The sequence below is a fragment of the Ixodes scapularis genome, unplaced genomic scaffold (genome assembly GCF_016920785.2).
Source record: "Ixodes scapularis isolate PalLabHiFi unplaced genomic scaffold, ASM1692078v2 PGA_scaffold7__128_contigs__length_106722199, whole genome shotgun sequence".
In the NCBI taxonomy this organism is placed as follows: domain Eukaryota; kingdom Metazoa; phylum Arthropoda; class Arachnida; order Ixodida; family Ixodidae; genus Ixodes; species Ixodes scapularis.
The window spans coordinates 53,147,875-53,156,311 of NW_024609882.1; positions in this window are offsets into that span (position 1 = coordinate 53,147,875).

Sequence of the window (8,437 nt, forward strand, 5' to 3'; positions counted from 1 at the left end):
CGAGGCTCTAGTAACGTAATAGAAATATAATCACAAAACAAAATGTAATCAGCTTGGACGTAATAGGTGAAAAAGAACAAAGCTTCAATCAGCTTTTTTTGTCGATTACATTTTGGAATAGGCCAACAAAGTACCGGGACAACCAAGACGCGCAGCAGTAGCTAGAGAATTTTTTATTGTTGATACCCGCACCAGCTACGAAAATCTGGACGACCCGCGCATTTAGAATGTTCCAGGCAAAAATATGGATGGAAATCAGGCTGGAAAGCATCACAAAATGTCACAGGCACTTATTTAGCCAGTCTGCCAGTGAACGTCGATTTCGTCACTATTCCTGCCCTGGACTAGCACCGTAATCACAAAGTCAATAAACGCTTGTGCTTGATTGAGAGACGCTGCATTCGGTGCAGGACGTAGTTTTCTTCCTGCTCTGGACACGTCTTAGGATGAGCAAAATGAATCGTGACAGTAAATTTGAGGGATGTATTTTCGCCCACAAAATTGTATTTAATTAATATTTTATTTGAAATACCCACGTTTTAGTATTTAAATACACGCGTCAAATGAATTACCCAATTTGTAATTAAATACAAATTCAAAATACACAAAGTATTTGAAATACGTATGTCAAATACTTGTATTTGAAATACTGCCCATCCCTGGCTACATGTAACTTGCTTAACCGTATTCTGAGGTTTTCAAGATCAATTTCGCGAAAGGAGCTCTCGGGCCAAATGTCATACGCCAACCATTTATATTGTCAAAAATGACAATTGTACTGAACGTTTAATTCGAGAACCTGTGCCGACAATGATAATGAAATATGCGTTGATGTCAGTGTAGTAGAGGGATAGAGCGCTGGGGTGAGACCGACAGCATCCGGTGCGGCAGGCACCATTTCCTATGTGCTTCTCAGAATCTGACCACTATAGATTTTGACGCATTGGTTATGTCCCTGGGGACGTTTTTGTCGGAAAAAAAGATGACCTACGAATCATACAATCAATCCTTTAAATTTACTACCTGTGGCAGTATCCTTGTGTAGAAGTTCGGTCTCTATTTATGTGTAAAACTTTTCAGTTCGAACTTTTATTTCTGTTTGTGCTGCGGTTTTTTCTTCGATATTCATATATTTCTGAAATCTTTAGTATCCGTATATTTCTGAATCAAAGCACTCTCATTCGGCCCTATAAGATTGGACTGCTTTCTAAGAACAAAGGTAGGGAAGCTACGCTTCTGTAGAATGCAAAGAACGGACGAAGCGATAGACAATTCTTTTTCCTTTTGTATGCTCTTTTCTCGGACATGCAGAAAGGGCATAGCCTTTAGCTTTTGTTCTTTCAACAACAGAAGGTGATGTAGTCACTGTACCCGACGCGTCAACAAACTAGGATTTTAGGAAATAACTCTCAAAGATATCTCACATATTTGCAGGGAAGTTTTTCCTGTACGCATCAAAAGGATGGAAAGCTCTGCATCCGATAAAATAGCGCTGAGCTTTCCTTCGATGTGTTTTTACTGATAGTTTTTTAGCAGTGAGCTTTCTTCACTACGGTCATGAACGTCACAATACTATTTGAAATTATAAGAGGGACGTCTAAATAGCCACCAAATATATCGGAGCCCAAATGCCTGTCAAGAATAAATCAAATATACCAAAAAAGTAACCTTTTTATAGTATATCGGAGAGGCGGATGCACCGCAGCACCGTGAAAAAATCTTAGACTCGCTGCTCCACCCAAATGAAGACATTCCCGGTACCTTTATGCCCTGCCCCACTCCTTTGCTCCCTTTTCTCTCCGATGCTAGTAAAGAGTGGGTTAGAAAAAGTCGTACCCGTTTTATTTTTATTTTCTTATTAAAGGCATTTTTAATCAATCAAAAATCACCAATGCATCGATCCGATGAGTTGCACAATTTTGTTCTGTCTGTGGAGCCGCGGGTATATCCCACATTTTGCGGTGTTCGCTTAACTGGAGTGCGCTCTCGTTTCGCGCGCTCAACTGGTCATGCGCTCTCGTGGCATGCGCTCTAGCGTCAAGCGCGCTACTATCGCAGCGCCCGCCTGTCGCGCGCTCTAACGTCGGCGCACTAGTGTGGCGCGCTCTAAAGGCGCTCTTCCCGCACTGACGGCACCTCCGATTATCAACACGATGCCCGCCGTTTCTTCCCTTGCAGTTGAAAAGACGGACAATGGAAGCAGCAGTAAACTCCGTTCTTTCTTTGGACGTAATCGTATCAGCTATCGTCACCGGTGGCGTGTTGCGCGGCGAAGAGGCGTTAGGAAGCGACTCCGGGTTGTAGTGAGGGAGTTCAACTTCAAAAATTGTTTCCTCCTTTTAAACAAAAATTAATTTAATTAAACTTTCAGAATCAAAATACAATAGATTGTTCTTCCAAACCCACCATAATTCGTATTTTTACTTGAACCAGCTCAAGGTGAAATGAACGGCTGTTTATGCGTCAAAACGCACTTTTTGACAAATTCAGAATTGTTTTCTGTTTTACTGCGAGGAATTTAATTGAGCGGTTTATTTTTTATTAGATTATATACCTGCAGATTAGCAGGTAGAAAGTTTTATTAAGTTCCCGGAGCAATTAAGTTTTTTTAAATAACAAAAAACACAAAGATTAAAAAAAGCGATTTCGTGTTAGAAAATATATTTAAAATAAACAAAACTGCACAAGCCCAACACATTGCAAGTCGAAAGCCGTGTAGATTTAAGAAAACAATTATATTTGGCTGTTGTTTAAGAAAAAATATAAAGTTGGGGGTAAAAAAAACAGATTTTTCATAAATTATTGAGTGATACCTAAGTTAAAACCGCGCTCACGCCACCAAAAAAATGATTTCGTCAAAAATATTTTAGGGCATGGCTACAAGCAATGCGGCAAAATGCCATACATTTTTTTTAGACATCGAAGGTGGTCAAGGGCAACATCTGGGACGTTTGACATGGAATGACCTTATTGATCGAATCAGTCTTCAGCGTCTTCACATTTTTTGCCGTGGAACGGAACGGGTGAGCGCCTCCAGAGCGCGCGACACTGGAGCGCCGATGTTCGAGCGCGCGACACGAGGGCGCTGCGACAGTAGCGCGCTTGACACTAGAGCGCACGACACGAGAGCGCATGGCTATTTGAGCGCACGTCACGATGGCGCATGACCAGTTGAGCACGCGACACGAGAGCGCACAACCAGTTGAGCGCGCGACAAGAGAGCGCACCCCCGTTGAGCGAACACCGCGAAACGTGTGATGTACCCGCGGCTAAACAGACAGAACAAAATGTGCGACTCAACGGATTGAAGCGTAGGGGATTTTTGATTTATGGAATATGCCTTTAATAAGAAATAGGAATAAAACGGGTACGACTCTTCCTTGCCAATTATTTACTGCCATCGGAGAGAAAAGGGGACAAGGTAGTGGGCTGGGGCATATAGGTGGCGGGAAAGTTTGCAGTTGAGTGGAGCATCGAGTCTAAGACTTCTCCACAGTGCTGCGGTGTGCCTCTCGGATATACTAAAACGGTTGCGGAGACTGGGTGTTCGAAGAGCCTAATCTTCTATCACTCGCCTTTTGCCAGGAGAAGGCGCTTTAAAATATTGATGAAAATATTAATATCTTTTGTGCTGCCCAGAAAGCTAAAAAAATAATAATAATTTATTGCAGGTTTATTGGAGCAGGTACTCTGTCATCTATCGGAAATGCAGGCTGAGATGAACCCCCTCAGGACTTAAGTTGCGCTTCAAGCTCAAGCTGCAGCAGCAATCCATCAACGTCCTGGCGATGGCCCCTGTCTTCCAGTCAACACACCTGCTGAGATGAAGGCTCTTCACTTGTACCTGAGACCACAACACAAGCTCCTGCTAATGCTATTTGCAGTCTAGAAAATTGTTTTATGCATAATGCAGGAACAGAGTAACCGTAGTTTGACTGTGTTTAGCGAAAAAATGGACAATATCGTAGCAATTTCAATGCTTGTGAGCAACTCATAATGGCAAAAATTGATAATGAAATAATGTTGAAAATATTTGGGCCTATAAATCTTTGTTGCCAAGATATCTGAATTCGGGCGTCTAAAATCTACAAAATAAAATGGATACAAATATGTTCCACGTGCCAAATTAGCGACAAAAAGTGAGGTTTCAAAAACGGTGTTTTGCAGCCCATCAAAACCTAGATAATTCAGATGTGTGGTTCGAACACAAAAATCTGTTAGCTAGGCTAACATAGAAATAACAGTAAATTCTTTCTTTATTGAGATACTTATATTTTATCAAACAAAAACATATAATGACTGCTGCTCATTCGACGCAATTTGGATGAAAACGACTAGCTTGGTTTAGCTGAATGAAGTGGTCCACTGCTTGCGCACTATTAGGAGTGTTGCAGCTAAACTCCATTAACGCAGCAAGGCCCTCCGCGGCGTTGCAGTGCAGCCAGGCAGCAGCTTCTAACATGGGTTTTTTTTACACATCATGCCTCACGTCAATACTCAATACGTTTCCATGATGCCATCAGCCAGTTCAAGGATAACTGGGCTAGTCGATGATCCATCAAAAGATATATACTTTTACCAATTGTATAAATCACCCCGCCGGGGCACCTGCGAAAGCAGGTGTTTGGTAAGTGGCGTCACCACGGACCCCAAGCGTCACCACGGACCCCACGCGTGAGCGGGCCCGCCCGCTCACGCGTGGCTGGGCGTGGCTCTCCTGTGCTGCGAAAAAGGCATCCTGGTGGGTGAGCCCAGCCCGGAGTAGGTTTGGACCCTTCGGAGTCCCCGGGTGAGTCAATACACCACTTCGGCTGCCGCTTCTCGTAGAGGTGTCGGTTCAACCAGGATGATTAAGTCAGTCGCATATATTATCTTTTCCTAACTTTGCCTTTTCTTTCTTTCTCTTTGCCCTTCTTTCCTATGTTACCTTATTTGCTGGCAAGGGACAACTTTGGGTGGCGACAGAACTCTCTTTTCATCTACGCTTGGTTATAGCACCCCGGTAGAAATGGTAAAGTCACATACTCAGACAAACGAGACCTCTTATAGCATGTTACCGATTTCATATTGGAACATGTGGTGGGTGGCGCGATACAGATGTCAAAGTTTCTGCCCCTCATATGGGTTCTAAAGAACACATCTTCCCCGATGGGATCTTGAAAATGGTCCGAACCATAGTTATCTCTAAAGACACGTCAGGCTGCAGTCAAGAGAAGCGTCACCCGCTTTCTGGTAATGCATCTGGAGCAAAGTAGTGAACCACTAGTAAAGCTTTCTTCATTCATAACGTCAAAAGCTTTTGAAAACTTAATTGGTCATTACTTCAAGGTAAAAAAAAACTAGCATCAGGCGACTTGCTCGTTGAGCTGGAAAACGAAGCGCGCATTATTGTTTTCTTAGATTTAAACAAGGTATCAGACTACAGAATATCTGTCACCCCACATCGCACCTTGAACAGCTGTCAGGGTGTCATCCCAGAGGACGGTGTGTTGCAGTCTAGCGAAGAGGTTATCTTGAAGGGCCTTTATGGGAAAAAGTTGGTCGCCGTGCGACGAATCTCCGATGCGCAGGGACGGACTGGAGATACAATCTAAGCAGTTTGTTTTCACTTTTACTTCCAAAGTTCTGCCTGAGATCCTCAAGACAAGCTATCTTCTTTGCAAGGTGCGTCCCTACATACCGACTCCGAGACGATGCTTCAAATGCCATCGATTTGGTCACAGCTCTGTCACCTATCGTTGAAAAATGACATGTCAAAGTGCGGAGTTACAGACAATCCATCTTACACGTACGAGGGTGCCCACAAAACTACTCTCGAGCATGTTCAAAGGTTTAGAAGAAGAAAAAAATAACGCTAAAAATAAAGAAAATCCTCAGATACCATTACGCAAGAAAAAATGTTCCTTCCTGCAAAAATACACATATACCGAGGCGACTTCCAGGGGGCAGCGCCGACACTAGAGGCATTGGCATGCGCTCAGTGCAGTCTTCGCGGATTGGAGTGCATACCCAGCCCGCGAACCACCAGCTTGGCCTCTGTGGGCTCCCAGACCCAGCTGCCCCTCACGAAGTCCCACGTGCCGAGACGATTCCCCATCACCCCGGCCCTAAGCCTCGAGTGGTGTTAGACGTCACTGCTTCTCAAAGGAGCGAGGGGCTACCTCCTTCCACTTCACAGCGGGAGGAGGAGGTCATGGACGTATCTGCCGATCCGACAGGACGACTTCCACCCGCCAAGGGAGGTACAAAACCTGCCCGCGGAAGGGGGACCAGAAGAAAAAATATCCTTTTGTCATTGCCCTAGGGAATGTAACTTAGCTTTTGTCCGCTTGCTTACAGCTGTGAACCGCACATTTTTAGCAATATTTTAAGTAAGTTCTAAGATGGGTCATTTTAGTTTCATGCAGTGGAACTGTCGATGTCACCTTCAAAGTATAAATGATGTTCACTTCTTGCTTAATGAGCCACGTCCAATAGCTCTAGCATTGCATAATAGCTATTCCAAGTCCACACAAACACAATTTTGACAAAACTATCACCTCTTCCGGAAAGACCGCTCATCTCATCCATTCGGTGGTGTTGTGATTGTTGTGCAGAGTGGACTGGTATGTGACCAGGTCCCGCTCGACATACCCCTGGAGTCTGTGACAGTAAGAGTTCTTACGAACCCTCTAATTACTGTTCTTTCACTGTACCTTCAACCACACACTTCCATGCACATCCATGACATTCAGAAGCTATTAACACAACTTCCACTACCTTTTTTTTTTCAATATTAAGTGAATCTAGTGCCCACCACAGCATGTGGGGCGGTCCACGAATTTGTTTCCGGGGAGGAGTCACTGAACAGTTTTTATTGTCTTAAATTTACGTATCTAAATAACAAAGCCCCAACTCTTTTTAAGTGCGGCACACAACACTTTCACCTGCAGTGATTTATTTATTTTATCGCCATCATTTGCTTTCTTGATTTGTTTAGAAGTTTTTAGAGAATCCATTTGGCAGTGACCACATTCAAGTTGTTCAGAGAGTATGGTCGAGCTCTCTACATTTCAAAAACGAATACTTAGCTGGAAACTAGACAAGGCGGACTGGGAACGTTTCAGCCTACCTGCTAAACGTAATGCTTCACTCTCGGCCACTTCATTTTCCTGATAAGGCTACAACATATGTTACGCCATATATAATCAATGCTGCTGAAAACTCCATGCCCCGTACCTTCGGTGATTTACCAAATAAGTGCAAACCATGGGGGACAAAAAATGGTTCAACCTCCCTCACAAGACAAAACCAAACCTAAGGTGTTTTCCGTAGATACCCAACCGTGGAGAACAAGTTTGAATTTAGGATCACCTAAAAACGTGCGAAAAATACAAGGACGAGGAAGTTGACGGATAAGAGCGCACTCGCAACAGTTTTTTATTTGTGGAAACACTCATATATAGATTCGAACTAACACATACTCTCTCCTAAGATCTCTACAACCCCCTCACAAAAAGAATACTCATTCACCGATAAGAAAAGGGACGTATCACGTATGCATTTTTTCTCTTTGCCTGTATTTCAAAGGTCTCATGCAGCTTTCTAGAAACCCTATCGGGGTATCTAGCCAGAAACCTAAAGTCGCCGTATGACAGGGCTATGGGCAACGAGTGCTGCGAGTGGCAAGATCTCCCGATGGAGTGGCGTTCGTCGCCGCTGCGTGTTTCCGTGCATGATCATTGAAACACCTTCCCGTCTTGCCGACATAAGACGAGCCGCATGACGCTAGAATTTTGTAGACAAAACCCGTAGTACGCTCCGTGTATTTTGTGCGGTGCCTGGTATCACAGTGATCTCTCGATACAATGGGATTGTTGATCTTACGGCATAACCGCCCCAGCTTGTTGGGTGCAGCCACCAAAGGCACATCGTAGCGTTAGGCAACGTTCTTAAGACTATGCGTGACTGTGTGCATACACGAGATAAACAGCGGCCTCGTCGTATTCCTTTCGCGGGGCTGTCTCTGTAATCCCTTAATCTTCTTTACCAGGCTCGTTGCTACCTTGATCAGAGCGCCCTGGGGGAAACCCGCTCTCTTAAGCCTCGCAACTTGTTTATCAACACTTTCTTGTGCACTATGCCTGAAGGATATTTTGAGGGCCGGCTCTAGACACATAGAGGCAATACTTCGTTTCACGATTTTCGAATGGGCAGAGCTATACGGGAGAATGGCCTTCTTTGACCTTGGCTGGTACGTCCAGCAAATGTGGTCCTTCTAAAGACTTAACCGAAGATCCAGGAACTGCAACCCTCCATTCTTTGGCTCATCATGCGCAAAGTTTAGGTCACTGCCACAGGTCCTAAGCCCCCCCCCCCCCCCCCCCACCTCCAACATTTCCTTCACTTCCCAATCTAGTGCGTCAGCTTGATTACTCAGAATGAGAAAGTCATCCAC